Genomic DNA, 25,871 nt, shown 5'->3' with positions numbered 1-25,871 from the left:
CGAGAAGTCTCTATGGCCACGGTTCAGACCTCCTTGACGCAGCTCCACGTCATGCTGAATAGCGTCACCTCCTCTATGTCTGGTGTGCAATCCAGGTTGGAGTCGGTAGAGACTAGGGTCACTGGCTTATCTTCACCCGCCACACTGTTACCAGTAGCAACGGCACCTGTTGCCAGTACCTCAGGTAACTTTGTTACAGTGCCCAACGTCACGCCGGCCCATTTCATTCCGGCAAATATCAAGAAGGACATCCTCGATGGCAGAGACGTGAACCTAGCTTCCCTCCTTATTGCCACTCGTGATCTATCAGACAACAGGGTCATTGCATGCGGCGATGTTTCTGTTGTCCTGAAGGGATGCGATCTCAGGCTTAGCAGGAAATTAACGATTCCAGAGTTTGTACTCGCCTTTAGTCTCTACCGAGATATCATCTGTTCAATACGGCCAGATAGGAGAGAAGAATTGGACCTGTATCTGTTCAGGGTCACTGAGTTAGGCTACAAGTACGGAGGGTTCGGGTTTTATGATTACCATTGCTCGTTCTCCGCAAAGGCGGCAGCAGCGCTCAGCCAGTTCCAGTTTACCACCAACTGGGCCAACATTGACACAGAGATCTTCTGTAGGCACTTCGCTGGGCTTAAAGCCCCGGCGTGTTCCTCGTGCCAATCCATCTATCATACAGGAGAATGGTGTCATAATGCCGCGAGTGCCCCGAGGTCCAATTCTTCTCCCCCTATCCCTGGTCCGTCGGCTGGCGTCCAGCAGAATCCTACGGTAGACAAACTCGGCCGCATAATCAAGTACCTGGGCAGGTCACAAATTTGTAATAACTTTCATTTCGCCACTTGCAATTATAGTCAGTGCCGTCTGTTGCACATTTGCGTTAACTGTTTCCGAGCCCACCCGAAGGTTGCCTGTTCATTAAAAACCGATAAACATTACATGAGTGTGGTAAATGTAGACCTCCTTGAACTTTACTTGCAGGGGCATGAGGATGCTTCCTTTCGTGACTTTCTTGTGTCAGGTTTTACTAATGGTTTTCATACAGGTCTTGTAGCATTACCGGACGACACCTATGAGTGTAGAAACCTGCAATCTGCATCACATAGCCCAGGGTCCATAGATAGACTCCTCCAGTTGGAGTTAGACAAGGGGTACATCATCGGCCCCTTTTCGTCTTCCTTGTTCGAACGCTGGAGGGTCAGCCCCATAGGGGTAGTCACGGGAAAGTTCAGCCACAAAGAAAGGTTGATTTTCGATCTGTCAGCGCCCCATGGGTTAACTACACCCAGTCTGAATTCGCTCATTCCAGCCGAGGAGGTCAGCATGGTGTACGCCTCCATCGATCAGGCTATTGCACTCATCCTTGCCACAGGCCCTGGGGCGATCCTATCCAAAGCGGACATATCCGACGCTTTCAAGTTGATGCCGATCAGGCCAGAGCTATGGCGGTGGCACGGGATCAAGTGGAATTCCCTTTATTATTTCACAACTAAGTTGACTTTCGGGTCCCGTAGCAGCCCTTGGATTTTCGATCAGCTGGCGAAAGCCTTGCATTGGATCCTTGAGAACAGATTTGGTTGCGAACATGTCATACATTACTTGGACGATTTTTTGCTGATTGAATCTCCACAGGGCTCGCGGCGCGATCTCCAGAGCCTGTTAGCATGCTTCGCTCAATTGGGGATCCTCGTTTCCCCCAAAAAAGTGGATGGTCCTGCGACCACCATCACCTTCCTGGGCATCGTGTTAGATACAGAGAGCATGTCAGCTAGGTTGCCGGAAGATAAGTTGGTTAGGGTCCGGGCAGTCATTCACGGTTTCGTCACTGGTAGGGTCACCACCAAGGTAGAACTGCAGTCCTTGTTAGGCATGTTGAATTTTGCGATGCGCGTCATCCCTCAGGGTAGGTCTTTTGTAGCCAGATTGTTACCACTTCTCTCAGCAGCCCCCTGTCAGGATAGTCCAGTGTTCCTGGACAGTCAAGCGCAAGCGGATTTGAGCATGTGGGACCATTTCTTGAGTCATTGGAATGGCGTGTCCATTTTTGTCCCGGCGGTCTCGCACAGCTCCCCCATCATATTCTCCAGCAGCGGGGTTAGCACTGGTTTCGCTGCTATTTTTGGCTCCCATTGGCTGAATGGGGCGTGGCCGGAGGAGTTTTGCGAGGCCACAGGAACTTCCCAGGCTAGGGACTTGTATCCCGTGGTAGCAGCGGCGCAGGTTTGGGGTAACCATTGGACAGGCCGTACCGTGGTCTTTGTCTCGGATAGCCCCTCCACCATGGCTATCCTTGACAGTGGCAAATCCAGGTCTCAACTGGCCATGTCCTTGATGAGACGTCTGGTACAGTTGTCACTCCTACACAATTTCTTGTTCTGTGGCTCCCTTGTACATGATGCGCAGGTAGTAGCAGTTGACGCACTAGCTAAGCAGAATTACTCTTTGTTTTCTCAGGTTTGCCCCAAGGCCGATACATCGAGAACCCAGTCTCCTCATCCGTCCGCGCTCATTCCCAGTTGAACAAATACTTAGCTATGGCCCATGGGCTGTTTGCCAGGTCGCTCTCGGCTAATACCACCAGGGCGTACAACACTGGCTGGCGGTTGTACTGCAAGTTCCAGCAGGAACACCCCCGAGGTGGCCTTGACCATATTGACTTCATATTATCATTTATCGGGTACTGTTATGAGCATATGCACCTGTCACATAGCACCGTCAAAACTTACCTGTAGGGGGTCCAACATCATTTGTCCCGCTCCCATCCAGAAAGAACATCGTTGTTTTCCAGTCACGTGGTCAAGGCCACGCTGAAAGGTCTACAGAACTGTACCCCAGGTGTCAGCCCCCATAGACAGCCCATTACCGGCCCAGTGTTCAGAGGCATGTCCGATTTGTTAGACCTAAGCCCTTTCGGGGTTCTACAAAGCTTAGTGCTCAAAGCTGCCATCTACCTGGCCTTTTATGGCTTCATGAGGCCAGGAGAATTCACATCACTGTCACCTAGTGGCCCCTTCCTAGCTCGCCGTCAGCTGGTCCCCAGCCCAGAGGGCTTTGTCTTGTCCTTGCCTGTGACCAAGACCTCCCAGTCAGGTCCCCCCACCCAGATCAATTTCTTCCCCACTTCTCACAAATGGTGTCCGGTCCACGTCCTGCAGGAGTTATCAGGGGCGCTGGCCGGTCGCGGCACTGACACCCCCTTGTTACCCTTCGGGACAGCAGCTTTGTCCACCTCCCAATTTATAGCGCATACGCGTATACTCGCGCTTAATCTAGGTTTGGACCCCCTCACGGTGTCAGGGCATTCGTTCAGGATAGGGGCAGCCTCGGCCGCTTCCAGGAATCAGGTGCCAGCACACATCATACGTAAGTTGGGTCGGTGGCGCTCCTCTTGTTACAGCCGGTATGTTCCGAACCCCGTTAGCGAGATTTCTTGTGCCTTTCAGAATTTGGTGTTGTAATATGTCAATAAACACGCTTTGTATTCTCATGCTGGGTTTTTGGCCTCTTTCAGGTGTACTCTCGACGGAAGCGGTTGTGGCACAACTCAAGCCGCTAGTTCTCTTGGGGCATACTTCAGGGGGTTAGGTCCTTTCACATATAGCCCCGGCCACAAGTATCAAGGCCGATTCATTGGCCTGCATTTGTGGGAGAGGCGCCCTGCCCTATATCTGGCACGTACCTTTTCTCCAGGGGACGGACGGCAGCAGTGTTCCCCTCCCAGCCCGCCCTTTTCCTTTTACTCTCCCACAGGGTATGCCCTCTTTCAGGTGTACTCTCGACGGAAGCGGTTGTGGCACAACTCAAGCCGCTAGTTCTCTTGGGGCATACTTCAGGGGGTTAGGTCCTTTCACATATAGCCCCGGCCACAAATCCCTGTTATCTACATCCTCTGGCAATAATGGTTGCGCATCACTCATTTCTTCCAACTGATGTGTAAATAACTCCTCTGACAGATCAAGTGAAGCGGCTGTGGTGCTAGTGTTGGTGGTGGCGGCAGGCGGGCGAGTGGTAATTGAGAGGTGCCCGAAGCTAAGCTGGAGGAGGATGGTGCGTCAAGGTTCCGAGCGGAAGCTGTAGAAGATTGGGTGTCCTGTGTTAGCCAGTCAACTATGTCCTCAGAACTTTTCGAGTTCAGGGTACGTGGCCTCTGAACACTGGGCATTATTCTAGGGCCAAAGGGAATCACAGCACCACGACCATGATGGCCCCTGCGGGGTGGCCTGCCTCTGCTGTCATTTTTTTTTAGATTAGTTAAGTTGTACTATGCGTGCAAGCTACTGTGACACCAGATATGAGTGGCACTGTGCACTGGCAGAAGTTGGCAGAGTAGACGCTGTAGGCCTGACACACACGCTTGCAGACAACTAACTGCTATTCAATCTATTACAGTCAAAATTATATATATTTTTTTAAATGTACACTACTGTTACACCAGATATGAGTTGCACTGGTGTGACACTGTCCCCTTGCATGCCCTGAACCGCACACTTGTGAAGGAAAATGACTGCTATTATTTCAGTCCAAAAAATGTTTTTTTTTTTAAATGCAAGCTATTGTGACACCAGATATGAGTGGTGGCACTGGGCAAGTGGGCACAGTATACGCTGTGGGCCTGACACACACGCTGGCAGGCAACTGCAATTAGATTACACAGGAAAAAAAAAGCAGACTGATGTTCTAGCACTAAAAAGGGCTTTTTGGGGTGCTGTCAGGACGCTGTCCTTACAGCAGAGATCAGATGAGTCTTTCAGGACGTAGGTGGACACTGAATACACTAGCCTAGCTATCGATTTCCCTATTAAATCAGCAGCAGCTACACTGTCCCTCCTCTCACTAAGGCTACTTTCACACTTGCGTTCAGAGCGGGTCCGTCTGATGTCTGCACAGACGGATCCGCTCCTATAATGCAGACGTTTGGATCCGTTCAGAACGGATCCGTCTGCATTATAGTTTAAAAAAATTTCAAAGTGTGAAAATAGTTTAGACTGATCCGTCCAGACTTTACATTGAAAGTCAATGGGGGACGGATCCGTTTGAAAATTGAGCCATACTGTGTCAACTTCAAACGGATCCGTCCCCATTGACTTACATTGTAAGTCTGGACGGATCCGCTTGCCTCCGCACGGCCAGGCGGACACCCGAACGCTGCTTGCAGCGTTCAGGTGTCCGATTGCTGAGCGGAGGCTGAACTCTGCCAGACTGATGCATTCTGAGCGGATCCGCATCCACTCAGAATGCATTAGGGCAGTACGGATGCGTTCGGGGCCGCTTGTGAGACCCTTCAAACGGAGCTCACGAGCCGAGCCCCGAACGCTAGTGTGAAAGTAGCCTAAGAATGCAGCTTCCGAATGAATCTAAAATGGATGCTGTCCAGGAGGTGGGAGGGTCTGGGAGGGAGGGTCTGCTGCTGATTGGCTGGAATGTGTCTGCTGACTGTGAGGTACAGGGTCAAAGTTTACTCAATGATGACGAATAGGGGGCGGACCAAACATCGCATATGTTCGCCTGCCGCGGCAAACGCGAACAAGCTATGTTCGCAGGGAACTATTCGCCGGCGAACTATTCGGGACATCTCTAATGACGTCACCATGCTGGCCAGCGTGATGGTGTCATCACGGGCCAGGCGATATTACGTGCCAGATCTTCAGTCAAGATGGTTGGCGGATGGCCCTTTGCGAGCATATGGACGAGGTTAGTATTATTTTTTCTTGTTTTTGTTTTAATTTTACCGCGATCACGTATGAATGCTGCATCTGAGGGGTACAATTACGGGGAGCTGCACAATCACAGCTCCCTGTCATTGCACCCACTACTTACAAAGAAATGCACTTCGTGAGGAAGTAATTCGTCACAAAGCAAACTTTTTTCGTAGAATTCAGTGAAGCAGCTTGAATTTTTGAATACTTTGTTCATTACTACTTCTAGCGTCCTAAAAAAATAAATTAACATTACCAACATGATACCAACATAAAGTAGACATATAGGGGGTCATTTACTAAGCTGAAATACCCCTAAATTAGGGGCAATATTTGAATTTGCGATATATGTTGCGAATTTTTGGTAGAATATTAGTCATATATTCACGAATTCGATATTATTTTCTTGATCGCGAAAAATCAGCAATGTAATATTCTCATAACGCGTGCAAAATATAGGCGTAGGTCACTATAGCTACATTTTTCAAGCTGCTAGAAGTTTCCTGAGACTGGAGAAAATGGTTGGCACGGCAGAACATTAGAAAAGCTTTATATGCAGATAGAGAGCTGCAATATATTTGCGATTGCGAAATCCGCACCAATGATGCAAATATTTTGGCGCAATACGTGCAACTTCACATTTTAACAGGTATTGTTGTGAACTTGTGACATCACAGCACTATGTATGTAGCATGTATGTATGGACAGCAGAACCAGCTACACTATATCACTATCTAACCTACACTGACTATCTCCCACTAACTATCTGTATTATATATATATATATAAGCTAACTAACTAACTAACTAACTAACTATCTAATGTAATTAAACAGTAAAGCACAGAGCACAGCAATGACACTGCTGTCTCTCTCAGAACTCCATAAAACTACAGAAAATGGCTGCTGGGGAGGTTCTTATATAGTAAGGGGTAGGCAACTTTCCTATTATTGCTAGGGATGTTGCTAAGCTCTGACAAAGATATTGCAGCCTTCTCATTGGCCCACAAGCAAGAAGGGAGGTTACTGATGAAAAAAAAATCTAGAATATTCGAAATTACAAATATATATCACTATATTCTCGAAGTCCTGATATTCGCGATTAATATTCGCTATTTGAATATTCGCTCCCAACACTACTAGGAAGCTGTCTTACATTAAGACTGGGGCTGGATGCGCTGAAGTTATGGAGAGGCCTGCTGTCACAACCAGACAGTTGAGAAGCTCTGACAGGAGCTTTCCAGATCCTCTTCCTTGAGTTTCTTTGTTTTGGTTAAGTTCCTCATCTCGTTAGTCTATCTCAGCTGTCATGCAGTTGGACTGATTGCTTCCCTTTAAGTTCCTCCCCATGATGCATTAGGTTGCGGCTTATACAACTTCCTGGTGTGTGTGTGCATGCTGTTTCTATTCCTCAGTCCTCTGCAAGATAAGTGCTGTTCCTTTATTTGTGATTTTCTGTCTGCTGGATTTTCAGGTGACCCTGACTCCCTCCGTGTCTTGTGTAGGGAGCCGGTGGTCGTGTCCCCTCACTATTGTAGGGTCTTCAGGTATTAGATAGCCGAGGTACGTGGATATGCGCCCATCCACCTTTGGGGTGTTCGCATAGGCTGAGCAATTAGGGAGAGTGGCAGGTCTCATGTAGGGGTCTCCCTTTTGTTCCTTAGTTGTGGATCCAGTGAGTCATTAATTGTATTGCATTGTCTTGTTTCCTGTACACCATCCGTGACATTATAAGCCGCCAAAACCGTCTCAAGCATGGATCCGGTTTCACTTTTGGCTGAGCAATTCCAGGGTCTTTCATTCTCGCTTCCACTCTTACTTTTTAAAGCTATTTACTAAGAACATGTGACAATTTTTTGTTCCCCACCGTTTGATCCCTTGTTCTGTTTTCCTTCCCCTCCCCTTCCCTCCCCCCTTTCCTCCCCTACCCGTCACCATTCTATGAGTCCTCCATTGATTGACTTATATTACTCTATTCGCAATGTTCTCATAGTCAATAAACGCTCATCTTGTTATGAATCTGGATTAGATTAACTCTGGATGATAATCATTGGAAATGATTTTTCACTAGTGATATTTTTTTTTCTGTGTTTAGAACTAGGAAATAATATCTCTTTGCTGTCGTAATAAAGTATATTGCTCACATATATATACCTGTAATGGTGACTGTTACCTCACCCTATACTTCTGTAAGCATTTATCGCTTTTATTATGCTTGTTAATAAAAACAAAATTTACAAGAATATAACCACCAATGGGCTGATACCCCCGCCTCCCATATAAAGGACGCTCCATCCCAGCATATCTTCCTCTTTCTTTGCTGCTGCCACCCAGCTAAGTATCCACACTAATCTGGCTCAGGTTTTTTGTGGAATTTTGTCTACATATTTACAGTTTTATTATAATTTTCTTATTGTGAGGGTTTCCACCTGTCTTTTCCTTGGGGTTTTGCCTACTCTAAATTGTTTGTGCTCAGTTTTTTGGGGTTTTCAGGGTTTTGCTTTTTTCCCTTGTTTTATTTTTTTTCCTGTACCCTCTTGGTACTCTGAGGAGATTTCGATGCCTTCCCTTTTCCCTTCCGTCCACCCCTTGCGTTTCCCGGTGGTCCCTTCCCTCACCTGTTCAGTTCTCTCCGCTCCTGTAGCGGGGGGAGTTCTTCTCTCAGCGCCCGTTCGGCGACGTCGAGCTGGATCTCGGGCGCCATCTTAGTTTCTTCAGTGCCGTCTTCTGACCATTGCGGCGTCCGAGATCTCGCGAGATTTCGAACGCCATCTTCTCTGTTAGCTCCGCTCTGTGTATTCGGTGGACGGCTCCCCACTTGTACAGGTCGGCGGCAGTGTTTCTCTTAGGTGTGGGTGACTAACCCCACCTTCTCAGCAAAGTGGTTAGGTTAGTGAGGCAGCTCTCTCCCCAGACCGCAGTTAGTGTTCACTCCTGCCGATTTTGTTGTGTGTTCATTTCAGCAGCTTTTAGTTTTCAATAAAATGTCTTCTCATAGGGCCCCTACACCAGCCCGGGGTAGCTCTGGTCAGGAGGATAACCCTCCCATTCTTGCCTTACAGGGATGCATGCCTGCATCAGGCAGGTTAGTTCCTATTTCCTCTGAGGCGCAAGCTCTGGCTCTGCAACAATCTATTTCCAATGCCATTATTATGGCTATGGGGTCCATGTCATCTGTACTGACCCATTTCCCAGGTCCTTATCGCTAATCCATCCACTAGTCTGGCCCTTAATCCTCCTCCCGTGACTACACCAAGTGCCTCCAGAATCGTTTGTAATGATGGCCTGGTACCATCCCATGACGGCGCGCCTAGGTCGCGCAAATGAGCCTGTCCGCGCCAGGCAGAACGTGCACGGCAATGGAAATCAGCCCGGTCCTATCCTGAATCTGATTCTGACTCCTGCAGAGAGTCTGAGGAGGAGGCTTTATTGGAATCTCCACACGATTCCGAGGAGGAGGGCGTAGACATGGCAGATGACCAAGGGGCATCAGTGTTTTTTTCGCCCCGGCCACTTCAGCCTGCCCTTAGTAAGTCCGCTACAACCTCTAGTTCGCCCGTTCCCCTTACGGACCCGGCGGGCGATCCGTTGTTTGATCCGGACTCCCTCCACCACCCTAGGTCCTCTGAGTGGCTTCCAGCCCCTCATGTAGCCAGTTACTTAGAGTCTATGATCCGCAGACCTCTTAGTAAAGAGACACGCAGAATAAGCTTCGGGCCGAGTGCCCGCATCCGACCATCCCTAACTAGGTTTGTGAGACGCCAGTGGTAGACCCTAAGATGGTCCAATTTTTATCTAAATCAGGGTTTAGCCCCCGTAGAGGCTTAGATTCGGCTCTGCGAGCATGCCAGGACAAATTTTTAGATATAATGGGACCACTGGCGCAGATATTTGATCTGGCAGAAGCTGCCAAAGCTGAGGGTCGACAAGTCGACCCTGAGGATCTCAGAGGTTGGATCCAGAGAGCCATTTGCATGGCAGGAAATGCAAATACGTCTTTGGCGATTGAGCGCCGCAAGGCCATTTTGATGAAGATTGAGCCTAAACTCACCAATATGGCCCTAACAGAATCGGGAAAGGAGGCCCAAGGGTTCCTCTTCGGAGACCCGTTCATAAAGGACCTAGGGAAGTTTGTGGGTACCTTCACCGCCCTGGATAAGGCACAGTCTTCCATGCGCAGAGTCTTTAGTGGTAGGGTTTCCTCCAGGGCCGGCAGTACAAGGGGCCGTCTGTCCGGCCGTTCCTCCTTTCAGACCCGTGGCACGAGTCGAGGCTCCTTCCAATCCTACAGATCTCAAGGACAGGACCCGAGACACCAACCCACCTTCTTCCCATCTCGCGGCGTGCCAGGAAGAGGAAGAGTGTATAGAGGAAACCCTAACCTCAGGCGACCTTTTGGTAAGTCCTCCACCTCATCTCCTTTTTTCGGACAGTTACGTAGGGGGCAGACTCCAACATTTTTCGCATGTATGGGCTTCCATTACCAGCGACCCTTGGGTGTTAACCACGATTCAGGGTTTTCACATAGACCTCGTGGGGCCCCCTCTAGTTCCCCCTCCCCCACGGTCCACGACCCGGTCTCTAGAGTTTCAGGCCCTCATAGACACAGAACTACAAGCCCTGTTCCTAAAGGGACCGTGGAGCAAGCTCCGCACACTCACGGTGGAGTAATAAGCAGTATTTTCGTAGTCGAAAAGAAAGGGGGCCAGCATCGTCCCGTCATCAACCTGAAGGCTCTGAATTCTTTCGTCAGGTATTGACACTTCAAAATGGAGGGCATCCACCTTCTAAGGGACATGCTGTTGCCGGACGATTGGATGGCGAAGCTAGACCTCAAAGAAGCGTATTCAACGGTCCCGGTGGCTCCCTCCTCCATAGATCTTCTCCGGTTTCGCTGGCAAGAGAACGTTTGGTGCTTCACGTGCCTCCCGTTTGGTCTGTCTTCCGCCCCCTGGTGTTTCACCAAACTCATGCGGCCGGTGGTGGGTTACCTCCGCAGCCGGGGGGTGAGACTTATTATTTACCTGAACGACATCCTGATCATTGCCAGGGATTGTGCTACACTCCAGATCCATCTTCATATGGCTATGAACCTCCTCTCCAGTTTGGGGTTCATAATCAATCACGAGAAGTCATGTCTTTCTCCTTCCCAGACCATGGAGTTTCTCGGGTTTCTGGTAAATTCAACCTCATTGACACTCAGCCTCCCGTCGGCAAAGGACCGGGCGATTCGCAAGGAGTTGCTCCGCACTATGGCTTTGTCGCAAATTTCTCTCAGGCATCTGGCTCGAATAATAGGTCTCCTGTCGTCTTCGATTCAAGCCATCTTCCCTGCTCCACTGCATTATCGCGCCCTCCGACGGCTCAAGATCGCCCACCTGCAGGCGGGTGCGGTGTATGCGAATCTGATTTCCTTGGATCAGGAGACACGAGACGAACTGGAATGGTGGATCGGCAACCTTTCCGCTTGGAACGGCAAGGCAATCTTTGGCCCTCAACCAGATGTAGTGATAGAGTCGGATGCCAGCCTCCACGGTTGGGGAGCCCACTGCGAGGGAATATCTACCGGAGGTCCATGGTCAGCAATCGAGTCTCACCTGCACATCAACGCGCTGGAACTTCTGGCGGGGTCCTTTTCGATCCGCAGCTTTACCAGCGGGAGAGCCAAGGCTTGCATCCGTCTCCGTATGGACAATATTTCCACGGTGTGTTACATGAACTCGATGGGGGGGACCCGCTCCACCATGTTGACGCACTTGGGGAAGGACTTTTGGGACTATTGTCTGACCAACAAGGTGTCGGTGGTGGCGGAATATCTTCCCGGTCTCCACAATACGTTGGCCGATTGGAACTCTCGCTACATTTCGGATGCCAGCGATTGGAGGTTAGATGTGGGGGTTTTCTCCGCCATCTCATCACATTGGGGTCCATTTTCTATCGACCTCTTTGCGTCTCGATGGAACGCCCAACTGCCTAGATATTTCAGCTGGAGACCAGATCCTGCCACTGAGGCGGTGGACGCCTTTCTTCAGCCTTGGTCGGACGACTTGATGTACACCTTCCCACCGTTTTTTCAGATTCCTCTGGTTTTGGCGACCGTGCGTCGCCAAGCATCAGAGCTTGTACTTCCCTGTTGGGGGACCCAGTCTTGGTACCCACAACTGCTGGAACTGCTGGTGGACAGTCCCCTCTTGCTTCCCAGCCAGCCATCTCTGTTGGTAGGTCCGATGAACCAGCCTCATCCTTTGTTTTTGGAGGGCTCCTTGTGTCTGCTGGCATGCAGAGTATCGGGGAATCCTGGCAATCCCATGAGGTTTCGGAGACAGCTAGATTCCTTTTGGAAAGCGCATGGGCCCCGGGAACCAGAAAGGCCTATAGGGCAGCCTGGCAGTCCTGGGCTAATTGGTGCTTCCTTCGGAACCTGGATCCCACTACTGCTTCTGTGAGTGAGATTATCCAATTCCTCTCCTCCCTTTTCAAGGATGGCAAGGCTTATCGCACCATGAATGTGTTCAGATCAGCGATTTCTTCCGGCCATAGCGGGTTTGAGGGGTGTCCTGCGGGTCGCCATCCTTTGGTATGTCGGTTGCTTAGGGGCTCCCGCCTCGCTCGGCCCCCTCGCCCTCATTTTACTAGTTCTTGGGACGTGTCCACGGTGTTGGCCTTCCTTTCGGGTTGGCTGGCTAATGAGGACTCATCACTTCGGCTGTTGTCTGCCAAGTTAGTCACACTCTTGTGTCTCATTTCATGTAAGAGAGTTTCAGATGTACGGGCTTTGGACTATGACGCCCGGTCTTTCACTCAGGAGGGGGTAACCTTTAATATCTCTAGACGTACTAAGACTAATATCAGGTCAGTATGCTATCCTAGTTTTCCTTCATCTTTGGCACTTTGCCCTGTTGCATGTTTGAAGGAATACGAATCCAGGACTCTGTCACTTCGATCCTCGGCATCGTCGCAATTATTCATTTCCTTCCGGAGACCTTTCGCACCAGTTACCATGGTCACTCTGGCTCGGTGGGTGAAATGGATTCTATCTCTGTCTGGTATAGACACTGCGATCTTTACAGCACATTCGGTTCGAGGGGCCTCAGCCATGTCCTTGGCCGTGTCGGGAGCACGCCTGGAGGATGTCATGAGGCTGGCAGATTGGTCTCAGACATCCACATTTAGAGAATTTTATTTTAGGCCGTATCCACACGTGTTCGCCTCTCTTGTCAACCGGCTTTAAACTAGCAATAGGAGCCTCCGTGTCTTGAAATAAAATTGCATGATTTTCCTATTTTATGACGTAAAGTCATGATTTTATGAAAGACACAGAGGCGAGTATTGACCCACCCTTCTCCCTCCCTGCTTTGACGTTGGGTTTTTGGTGAATATTATGATATGTGTATGTATTTATATTACTATATTATCTATTCCAGTTTGTTTTGTAGACGCCTGGTTGCGTTTGACCTCCCTGCTATTATCTATTTATTTATTTTTCTCCTCTTAGGATGAACCTGCAGTACATCGGATGAGAGGTTGATCATCTTTGTTGACTGACAGCGCTTCGCTGTCGTCTCAGCTTCGTGTGTTTCAAGTTGGATGATTGGTTCCAGTTCGTTGTTTTTTTCTTCGGATGCAGTCCGTTGTGTTTCCTGGAGGGTGTCAAGTCGACAAAAAAAGAGGAAGATATGCTGGGATGGAGCGTCCTTTATATTGGACTTGGGAGGCGGGGCTAACAGCCCATTGGTGGTTATATTCTTGTTTTTCTTTGCTGCTGTGTGGTTCAGTAAAGAAAGGGTTAAGCAATACTTGCCTCCGTGTCTTTCATAAAATCATGACTTTACGTCATAAAATAGGAAAATCATGCAATTAGTTGCTAAAGACAATACAGTTCCAGTCTGTAGCAGTCTAGATTTTTTTGTTCATGGTACCACAGTAAACAAAGGTGCTGATGGCTGGCTGTCAACAGTATGACAACAGTAATGGGTGCCATGACACCAAATTTTTTTTCTGCTAAGCGGCTGGAAATGGTCCAGGCAGAGATGTGTAATGAAAGTGCCACATCCTGTAAAATGAAGTCAGTGTACTAATGCATCGCCATGGTTGAATATGCAAAGTAAAAGCGAACACAATATAACACTCTGCAAATAGAATATATGGACTAATGCTATATTCACTCTAAAATGAATATTAGCAAATATATTTTGATCAAAATCATTTGTGCCCATCCACCATAGTAAGGTGACCTCTTTTTGACTGGAACCTACTCTATATGATACCTCTTCTTGTCCCAACAGACCTCTTTCTGAGAGATCAGATGGATTTTATTAGGAGAGCATGCTGGAATAACAAGAAGCAAAAAAATGAAGTTCTTTGGGTCCTCAAAACACAATTAGATGTGTTTTCAGTAGTTTAAGGACAAGTCTGTTAATCCAAGATATATGGTAAAAAAATAAAAGAAAAAAAATAATTAAATATTTTTTGAAATTGTCAGAAAGGGTGCCTGTTAACTTCAATTAAAGCAACATTATAGCAGATATAATTTAACCTGTTCCGGACACATGACGTACCGGTGCAGCATGTTGTACTGGGACACATGACGTACTGGTACGTCATGTATAGGTCCGATCACCGCCGCTCGGCGGGCGGTGATCGGAACTCGGTGCCTGCTCAAATCATTGAGCATGCACCTTGGCTAAATGCGCTGGGGGGTCCTGTGACCCCCCAAATGTCTGCAGGTCAATTCATTTCCGGTTTATTGCAGCATTTCCGGTTTATTCGGTCCTCTGGGGACCCGATAACCCGGAAAAGGATGGTGATCGGTGGTGTGATAATACACCACCAATCATAATCCTTAGATCCTGAGTGGTGATGGTGACATCACCTCTCAGGATCGCTCTTATTGGCCGGCTGCAGGGGCGGGAGGTTCAAATTACCGCAGCGCTCCTCTCCTTCTTCTTTTGTGTCCGGAAGCCGAGGAGAGAGGAGCACTGCACGTCGGATCGCCGCAAGGATCATCAGAGCCAGCACCCCTACAACTCCATCTGTGCCCCAGCACCCCCGTCACCCAGTTAATTAGGGAAAGGCTAGGGACAAGTTAGATTAGGCAGGGATATTTTAGGGAAAGTTAGTAAGAAGAAGAAAAAATAACCATTACTAATTGCATCACCCTAAATCGGGTGACCCTAGACCCCCCAGGGGTGCTGCAGCTTGCCCCCCTGCCCCCCCCCCACACTTTTTTGTGCGTACGCTGACTGTGGCCGGCACTCTTAGCGTCCGGCCACTGTTAGCGCATCGCACACCCCACCGCTGATCAACTTCAGACGGTCGATCAGCGATTTTAAATTTTTTATTTTTTATTTTTCACATGGGGACCGCCATGCTAGGGACCCTGTGGCCACCCTAGTACGAGCAGCTCTGGGGCTCGTACTAGTTTTCCGGCCCACCAGTTAAATCCACCAGAGCCCCCTGCCGGTGAACTTGTCTGGTATACCCCAGAGCGTTATGAGCCTGTGATTCATGATTTTGAAGGCCAACCAGGAATCCAGATTTCCACAGTGGGCTTCACTGAATACGACTTTTTTTGTCTTTTTTTCAGACCACTTTGTAAATCTGATGGTGGAGCAGACGAACCTGTACACCCAACAGTTCATTGCTCAACACTCTGGCTCCATTTTGGCTAGGCCCGGTGGCTGGACCCCGGTCAGTGCAGCCGAGATAAGAATGTTTTGGGGCCTCGTGCTGCACATGGGCCTAGTCAAGAAACCTAGTGTCAGGCATTACTGGAGTGGGGACGTCCTCTATCAGACCCCACTTTACAGTACGGCCATGACACTCTCCAGGTTTGAGGCCATCCGGAAATGCCTGCATTATTCAGATAATGCAGCATGTCCCCCCCAAGGTGATCCTACCTATGACCGCCTGTACAAAATCAGGCCGGTAATCGATCACTTTGGGGTCAAATTTGTACAGGTCTATGTACCTGGAAAGGAGGTCGCGGTTGATGAGTCTCTCATTGCGTTCAAGGGGGGACTCCTTTTCCGCCAGTATGTTCCCTGTAAGCGGGCGAGGTATGGCGTGAAGCTGTACAAACTTTGTGAGAGTACCTTAGGGTACACTTGCAAGTTTTGTGTGTACGAGGGGCGAGATTCACGTATTCAACCCCCAGAATGTCCCCCCACTCTGGGTGTTAGTGGGAAACTTGTGTGGGACCTTATGCACCCACTGCTAGATAAGGGTTACCACGTGTACATGGATAACTTTTATACTAGTATCCCCTTGTTCCAGTCCCTTGCCGACAGATCCACGTCCGCTTGTGGGACCGTGTGGAAAAATCAACGCGGCCTCCCTACCCACCCCCTCCAGGTACCTATCCCCAGGGGTGAGACCCGTGTCCTTACCAGTGGAAACCTGTTGCTGGTCAGATATAAGGACAAGAGGGATGTCCTTGTACTGTCCACAATTCATGGTAACGGCAACACCCCTGTCCCTGTGCAAGGTACCGTGCCAACGGTCCTGAAGCCCGATTGTATCGTCGACTACAATCGGTATATGGGAGGAGTTGATCTATCTGATCAAGTCCTCAAGCCATATAACGCCATGCGCCAAACCCGCTGGCAACACAGGGACATTCCTTCAGTTCTATGAGGCAGTCCTCAAGGACCTGATCTTTTCTGATCAGGAAAGAGCAGGCCGGAGTACCTCGGGAACTGGAGGCGCCCGGATCGTCCCTGGCCAACACTTTCCAGGTGTGGTCCCCCATACTGGAAAGAAGGGATGGACCCAAAAAAGTTGCAGAGTGTGTCACAGGAGTGGGATACGGAAGGACACCACTACTCAGTGTGACACGTGCCCCAATCATCCGGGCCTCTGCATTATTGGTTGCTTCAGGGAGTACCACACTTCCATGGAGTACTAAATTTATATCCCAATTTAGCCACTGACAAACATAAATAATTGTAAAATAGTAGACATATTAGGTATCGGCGCATCTGTAAGAATCTGCTCTTTAAAAATCCCCCCCTAACCCCTCAGATGAACAGTGTAAAAAAAAAAGATAAAAACGGTGCCAAAAAAGCGTGTTTTTTGGCAAATTTTCCATTTTAATCAGTTTTTTTCCAATAACAAAGCAAGGGTTAACAGCCAAACAAAACTTAATATTTATTACCCTCATACTGCAGTTTACAGAAACACCCAATATGTGGTCGTAAACTGCTGTATGACCAAACTGCAGGGCGCAGAAGGAATGGAAAGCAGTATGGCTTCTGGAAGGCGGATTTTGATGGCCTTTTTTTTTTGGCACCATGACCCATTTGAAGCCCCCCTGATGCACCCCTAGAGTAAAAACTCCATAAAAGCGACCCCATCTAAGAAACTACACCCCTCAAGGTGTCCAATTTTTTTTTTTACAAATGTCGTTAACCCTTTAGGTGTTCCACAAGAGTTATTGGCAAATGGAGATGAAACTTCTGAATTTCTATTTCTGGTAACCTTGCCTCACAAAAATGTAATACAGATAAACAAAAAATCATATGTACCCTAAAAATAGTCCTAACAAAACTCCAAAATGGGATCACTTTTATGGAGTTTCTACTCTAGGGGTGCATCAGGGGGGCTTCAAATGGGACATGGTGTAAATAAACCAGTCCAGCAAAATCTGCCTTCCAAAAACCACACAGCGCACCTTTCCCTCTACTCCCTTCTGTGGGGCCGTACAGTAGTTTATGGCCACATATTGGGTGTTTCTGCAAACTACAGAATCAGGGCAATAAATGTAGCATTTTGTTTGGCTGTTAACCCTTGCTTTGTTACTGGAAAAAATGGATTAAAATTGAAAATTTGCCAAAAAAATTAAATTCGCAAATGTAATCCCTATTTGCCAATAACTCTTGTGCAACACCTAAAGGGTTAACAAAGTTTGTAAAATCAGTTTTGAATACCTTGAGGGGTGTAGTTTCTTAGATGGGGTCAATTTTATAGAGTTTCTACTCATGGGGTGCATCAGGGGGGCTTCAATTGGGACATGGTGTAAATAAACCAGTCCAGCAAAATCTGCCTTCCAAAAACCATACGCGCACCTTTCACTCTACGCCCTACTGTGTGCCCGTACAGTAGTTTACGGCCACATATGGGGTGTTTATGCAAACTACAGAATCGGGGAAATAAATATAGCATTTTGTTTGGCTGTTAACCCTTGCTTTGTTACTGGAAAAAATTGATCAAAATGGAAAATTTGCCCAAAAATTGAAATTCTCTAATTTCATCCCCATTTGCCCATAACTCTTGTGCAACACATAAAGGGTTAACAACGTTTGTAAAATCAGTTTTGAATACCTTGAGGGGTATAGTTTCTAGAATGGTGTCATTTTTGGGTGGTTTCTATTATGTAAGCCTCACAAAGTGACTTCAGACTAACTCCCTGGATCAACGACCCCTCTCTTGTAGCTATAGCCTGTAATATTATTACGCTCCAGAAATACATCCAGGCCCCTCTTGAATTCCTTTATTGTTCTCACCATAACCACCTCCTCAGGCAGAGAGTTCCATAGTCTCACTGCTCTTACCATAAAGAATCCTTTTCTATGTTTGTGTACAAACCTTCTTTCCTCCAGACGCAGAGGATGTCCCCTCGTCACAGTCACAGTCTTGGGGATAAATAGATGATGGGATAGATCTCTGTACTGACCCCTGATATATTTATACATATTAATTAGATCTCCCCTCAGTCGTCTTTTTTCTAAAGTTAATAACCCTAATTTTGATAATCTTTCAGGGTACTGTAGTTGCCCCATTCCAGTTATTACTTTAGTTGCCCTCCTCTGGACCCTCTCCAGCTCTGCTATGTCTGCCTTGTTTACAGGAGCCCAGAGCTGTACACAGTACTCCATGTGCGGTCTGACTAGCGATTTGTAAACTGGTAGGACTATGTTCTTATCACGGGCATCTATGCCCCTTTTGATGCAACCCATTATGTTATTGGCCTTGGCAGCAGCTGCCTGACACTGGTTTTTGCAGCTTAGTTTGCTGTTTATTAAAATTCCTAGTTCTTTTTACATGTCAGTGTTACCGAGTGTTTTATCATTTAGTATGTACGGGTGACTTGCATTATTCCTTCCCATGTGCATAACCTTACATTTGTCAGTGTTAAACCTCATCTGCCATTTATCTGCCCAAGCCTCCAATCTATCCAGATCCCTCTGTAGTAGTAAACTGTCCTCTTCAGTGTTAATTACTTTACAAAGTTTAGTGTCATCTGCGAAAATGTATACTTTACTATGCAAGCCTTCTACAAGATCATTATTAAATATATTGAAGAGAATAGGGCCCAATACTGACCCCTGAGGTACCCCACTAGTGACAGTGACCCAATCTGAGTGTGTACCGTTAATAACCACCCTCTGTTTTCTATCATTGAGCCAGTTACTTACCCACATACAGACATTTTCTCCCACTCCGAGCATTCTCATTCTACAGTATATACTAACCTTTTATGTGGTACAGTGTTAAATGCTCTGGAGAAGTCCAGATATACAACATCCATTGATTCACCGCTGTCAAGTCTAGAACTTACCCTCCTCATAGAAACTGATTAAATTAGTTTGGCATGACCGATCCCTCACGAAGCCATGCTGATATGGCGTTATTTGCTTATTTCCGTTGAGATGCTCTAAGATAGCATCTCAGAAAACCTTCAAACAGTTTACCCACAACAACAGATGTTAAACTTACTGGCCTATAGTTTCCAGGCTCTGTTTTTGGACCATTTTTGAATATTGCCACCACATTTGCCATTCGCCAATCCTGTGGGACATTCCCTGTCAGTATAGAGTCCGCAAATATCAGAAATAAGGGTCTGGCTATGACATTACTTAATTCCCTTAGGATACGGGGGTGTATGCCATCCGGTCCTGGCAATTTGTCTATTTTAATCTTTTTAAGTCGCTGATGCACTTCTTCCTGGGTCAGACAGGACACTTTTAATCGGGAATTAATTTTTACATTCTGCATGTCATCTGACAGTTTATTTTCCGCAGTGAATACATTGGAGAAAAAAATATTTAACAGCTTTGCTTTCTCCTCATCGCTCTCTGCGACTCCCCCCTCATTACTCTTTAAAGGGCTGACACCTTCAGATTTATACTTTTTAACATTTATATAATTGAAGAACATTTTAGGGTTAGTTTTACTCTCTTTGGCAATTAAACTCTCGGTCTCTAGTTTGGCGCTTTTATTTGTTTTTTACATGTTCTATTTTTTTCCTTATAGTTTTTCAGTGCTTCCGTGCTACCTTCCTGTTTTAGTTATTTATATGCTTTCTTTTTGTCATTTATTGCTTTCTTTACAGTTCTCCACATTGGTTTCTTTTTGTTCCTTAACCTTTTATTCCTATACGGTATGTACCTCTCACAATGAGATTTTAGGATGCTTTTAAAGATATCTCATTTTGTGGCTGTATTTTTATTTTTGAGGACTTTTTCCCAGTTAGTTAGGCTTATGGCCTCTCTTAGTTGGCTAAATTTAGCTTTTTTGAAGTTTGGTATTTTTGTTCCTCCCTGTAGAAACGCTCTTTTGAATGATAATTGGAAGGTTATTACTTTATGGTCACTATTTCCCTGGTGTCCCCCAACCTGCACATCTGTTGTTCTGTCAGGCCTATTGGTTAATACTAAGTCCAGTATGGCCGTCCTTCTAGTCGGGTCCTGAACCAGTTGGGAGAGGTAATTGTCTTTGGTTATTGCCAAGAACCTGTTTCTTTTATGAGATATACAAGTTTCAGTTTTCCAGTCTATATTTGGGTAGTTGAAGTCCCCCATAATAACCACCTCATTATGATTTGCCACCTCGTCTATCTCGTTTAGTAGTAGATTTTCTGTGGACTCTGGTATATTAGTTGGTTTATAGTAAACTCCTATTAGTAATTTATTATTGTTTTTAGCTCCATGTATTTCTACCCACAGTGACACCACATGTTAATGTCCCTCACTTATATCTTCCCGGAGTGTGGGTTTTAGACAGGACTTTACATAAAGGCAGACCCCTCCCCCTCTCCGGTTTTGACAATCCTTTCTAAACAGACTGTAACCTTGTACATTAACCGCCCAGTCATAACTATCATCCAGCCATGTCTCAGTTATTCCCACTAGGTCATAGTTCTCCTCACACATCACTAATTCCAGCTCCCCAGTTTTATTAGTCAGGCTTCTGGCATTAGTATACATACATTTGAGAGGTTTATGTATATTTTTTACTCTACACCTTTCCTTTTGAACTGTTCTAGTCCCTCCTTCCATTCCTCCCCCAGTCCCACTACCTTGCCCCCAGTCTCTATCTGCACTATCTTCCCCTCCTATAATGTAATTTCCCTCCCCCAGTCCCAAGTTTAAACACTCCTCCATCGTTCTAGCAATCTTTCTCCCCAGCACAGCTGCCCCTTCCCCATCTAAGCCTTGTAACATAACCAAAAAATAAAATATCATTCCTAAAATGATCCAAACATGAAGTAGACATATGGAGAATGTAAAGTAATAACTATTTTTGGAGGTATTACTATGTATTATAGAAGTAGAGAAATTGAAACTTGGAAATTTGCTATTTTTTCCTAATTTTTGGTAAATTTGGTATTTTAAATTTTAAAATAAATTTTTTGGACTTCATTTTACCAGTGTCATGAAATACAATATGTGACGAAAAAACTATCTCAGAATGGCCTGGATAAGTCAAAGCCTTTTAAAGTTATCACCACTTAAAGTGACACATGGTCAGATTTGCAAAAAATGGTCTGGTCCTTAACCCCTTAAGGACCTAGGACGTACCGGTACGCCCTATTTCCCGAGTCCTTAAGGACCGAGGACGTACCGGTACGTCCTGACTTAAAATCGGAACTCCGGCGCTGCAGGGGTTAATCGGAACGGGATTTCGGCTGAAATCATTCAGCCGGCATCCCGTAACAATGCAGGGGGGGTCATTTGACCCCCCCCGTATCGGCGATCGCAGAAAACCACAGGTCAATTCAGACCTGCGGTTTTCTGCGTTTCCGGTCCATTCGGGTGTCCTGTGACCCGATGAACCGGAAAAAGACTGCGATCGGTGGCGTAATTATACACCACCTATCGCAGTCCGAGGATTTGGAGAGGCGGTGCTGTCCCTGGTGCTGAATGCCGCTGTCCAGGGTGCTGATTGGTGCAGGGGAGAGAGGCGCGAGATTCAAACTTCCTGCGCTCCTCTCTCCCCTCCTCTTCCTGTCCAGCACCCTGACCGTGCAGCATCGTCCAGCACCAGCTCCTGTGTCCCCCTAATCGGAATCCATCACCCTCCTGCACCCATCGCCACCCAGGTAGGTTAGGGTCAGTGAGGGAGAGGCACCGTTAGGCAGGGAAAGAAGGGAAAAGTAAGTTAGAAAAAAAAAAAAAAGTACTTTTATTCCAAACTTCCAAACTTCCATCTAACCCTAACCCAGACCCCTCCTGCCACTTGCCCCCCCCCACCTGCCCCCCCCCCCCCCGCCCCCCCCCACCCCCCCCCCACCAGCCACTTTCCCCCCCCCCCACCTGCCTCCCCCCCCCCACCCCCCCCCCACCAGCCCCCCCACCCCCCACTCACCACCACTTTTGTTTTTCTGCGTGCGCTGACTGGCCGGCACTTTTTAGCGTCCGTCCACTGTTAGCGCATCGCCCGCCCCACCACCCCACCGACCGCTGATCAGCGTTGTACCGCTGATCAGCAAGTTTTAACTTTTTTTTTTTCTAACACTTGCCCATTTTTTTGCCTGGACTTTTTAGTACGCGAACACCCGTTGCCCCCACACACACGCACATATAATAAAGTTTGCCACACACGCACACCTACACGCACACACACCCATGGCCCGCCGGATGTTCTCGGCCGAGGAGGCATACGCCCAGATTGCCTCCGACTCTGAGAGCCCCAGTGAGGATGAGGATGACCCCACATTCCTTTTATCATCCGCATCCTCCTCATCATCATCTGATGACGATGAGCCACCAAGGCGGCGGAGACGCCGCCAGGCGGAGCCAGGGGCCCCACATGCTAGGGATCCTGTGGCCCACCCTAGTACGAGCCGCCCTGGGGTTCGTACTGGTTTCCCGGCCCACCAAATAAGTCCACCGGAGCCCCCTGCCGATGAACTTAGCTGGTGTCCCCCAGTGGACTTTGAGCCTGAGATTCCGGATTTTGCTGGCAATCCTGGAATCCAGATTCCCACAGTGGGGTTTACTGAAATAGACTATTTTAGTTTTTTTTTCAGTAACTCACTGGTGAATTTGATGGTGGAGCAGACGAATCTGTACGCCCAACAGTTCGTCGCTCAAAACCCAGGCTCAGTGCAGCCGAAATGAGGACATTTTGGGGCCTCGTGCTGCATATGGGTCTAGTCCAAAAACCCAGTGTCAGGCAATACTGGAGTGGGGACGTCCTATACCAGACCCCACTGTACAGTATGTGCATGATACGTCACCGGTTTGAGGCCATCCGGAAATGTCTGCATTATTCCGATAATGCAGCATGTCCCCCCCGAAGTGATCCTGCCTATGACCGGCTGTATAAGATACGGCCGGTCATCGATCACTTTGTAGCCACATTTCAGCAGGCCTACGTACCTGGAAGGGAGGTCGCGGTTGATGAGTCTCTCGTTGCGTTCAAGGGGAGACTCAGTTTCCGCCAATACATTCCCACAAAGCGGGCGAGGTATGGCGTGAAGCTATACAAAATTTGTGAGAGTGCCTCAGGGTACACTTACAAATTTCGTGTGTACGAGGGGCGAGATTCCCGTATTGAACCCCCAGAATGTCCCCCCACTCTGGGTGTTAGCGGGAAACTCGTGTGGGACCTTATGTACCCACTGCTGGATAATGGTTACCACTTGTACGTGGATAACTTTTATACCAGCATTCCCTTGTTCAGGTCCCTTGCCGCCAGATCCACGTTCGCTTGTGGGACCGTGCGGAAAAATCAACGCGGCCTCCCTGCCTACCCCCTCCAGGTACCTATCCCCAGGGGTGAGACCCGTGCCCTTACCAGTGGAAACCTGTTGCTGGTCAGGTATAAGGACAAGAGGGATGTCCTTATGCTGTCCACAATCCACGGTAACGGCACCACCCCTGTCCCTGTGCGAGGTACCGCGGCAACGGTCCTCAAGCCCGATTGTATCGTCGACTACAATCGGTATATGGGAGGAGTTGATCTCTCTGATCAAGTCCTCACGCCATATAACGCCATGCGCAAAACCCGGGCATGGTACAAAAAAGTTGCGGTCTACTTGGTACAGGTTGCCATGTACAACTCTTTTGTACTATCCCGAAGCGCTGGCAGCATAGGGACATTCCTCCAGTTCTATGAGGCAGTCCTCAAAGACCTGATCTTTTCGGACCGGGAAAGAGCAGGCCGGAGTACCTCGGGAATTGGAGGCGCCCGGATCGTCCCTGGCCAACACTTTCCAGGTGTGGTCCCCCATACTGGAAAGAAGGGACGAACCCAAAAAAAGTGCAGAGTGTGTCACAAGAGGGGGATACGGAAGGACACCACTACTCAATGTGACACTTGCCCCGATCATCCGGGCCTCTGCATTATCAATTGCTTCAGGGAGTATCACACTTCCATGGAGTACTAAATTTTTATAATCCTCAACAGTCCACTAGAGAACATAAAACACTATGGCTCTCAGACTTTGGAGACACGGAAACAATTTTTCTTTCCCCAAAAAATATTAGTTTTAGAGCAGGCATCCTCAAACTGCGGCCCTCCAGATGTTGTAAAACTATAACTCCCAGCATGCCCAGACAACCTACAGCCATCAGCATGGCATGGTGGGAATTGTAGTTTTACAATATCTGGAGGGCCGCAGTTTTAGGATGCCTGCTTAGTGTCTCCAAAGTCTGAGAGCCATACATATTGGGCATCGTCGCGTGCGTAAAAGTCGTCGCTATAAAAATAACTTTTGACCAAACGCCTCGGATGAACGGTGTTAAAAATATAAAATAAAAACTGTGCCAAAACACCAATTTTTGGGCAAAATTTCAATTTGAATCCATTTTGCCGGTAATAAAGCAAGGGTTAACAGCCAAACAAAACTAAATATTTATTGCCCCGATTCTGTAGTTTGCAGAAACACCCCATATGTGGTCGTAAATGGTTATATAGCCGCACGGCAGGGCATAGAACGAAGGGAACTCCATATGGTTTCTGGAAGGCAGATTTTGATGGACAGTTTTTTTTTTGACACCATGTCCCATTAGAAGCCCCCCCTGATGTAGCCTAGACTAGAAACTCCAAAAAAGTGACCCCATCTAAGAAACTACACCCCTCAAGGTATTCAAAAGTTACTTTACAAACTATGTTAACCCTTTAGGTGTTCCACAAAACCAAATAGTGAATGTAGAAACAATTTTAGAATTACATTTTTTTGTTACATTGCCTCAAAAAAGAGTAATATAGAGCAACCAAAAATCAAATTTACCCCAAAAATAGTCCCAAAACAACAACCACCTTATCCCGTAGTTTCCTAGATGGGGTCACTTTTATGGAGTTTCTACTCTAGGGGTGCATCAGGGGGCTTGAAAGGGTACATGGTGTCAATAAACCAGTCCAGCAAAATCTGCCTTCCAAAAATGACGTTCCCCTTCTTCTATGTCCTGCCGTTTAGCCAAATAGTAGTTTACGACCACATATGGGGTGTTTTTGCAAACTACAGAATCAGGGCAACCCATTTTGAGTGTTGTTTGGCAGTTAACCCTTGTTTTACTCCTGGAAAAAATTGATTATATTGGAAAATTTTCCAAAAAATAGAAATTTCAAAATTGTTTCTCCATCTGCCATTAACTCTTGTGGAACACCTAAAGGGTTAACAAAGTTTGTAAACCCAGTTTTGAATACCTTGAGGGGTGTACTTTCTTAGATGGAGTCACTTTTTTGAAATTTCTATTCTAGGGGTGCAACAGGGGGCTTCAAATGGGACATGGTATAAACAAAACCAGTCCTGCCAAATCTGCCTTCCAAAACCCATATGGTGTTCCCCTCCTTCTATGTGCTACTGTTCGGCCAAACAGTAGTTTACAACCACATATGGGGTGTTTATGAAAACTACAGAATCAGGGCAACCCATTTTGAGTGTTGTTTGGCAGTTAACCCTTGTTTTACTCCTGGAAAAAATTGATTATATTGGAAAATTTTCC

The sequence above is a fragment of the Bufo bufo genome, chromosome 2 (genome assembly GCF_905171765.1).
Source record: "Bufo bufo chromosome 2, aBufBuf1.1, whole genome shotgun sequence".
Lineage (NCBI taxonomy): Eukaryota > Metazoa > Chordata > Amphibia > Anura > Bufonidae > Bufo > Bufo bufo.
Note: the sequence above shows the minus strand (reverse complement) of the source record.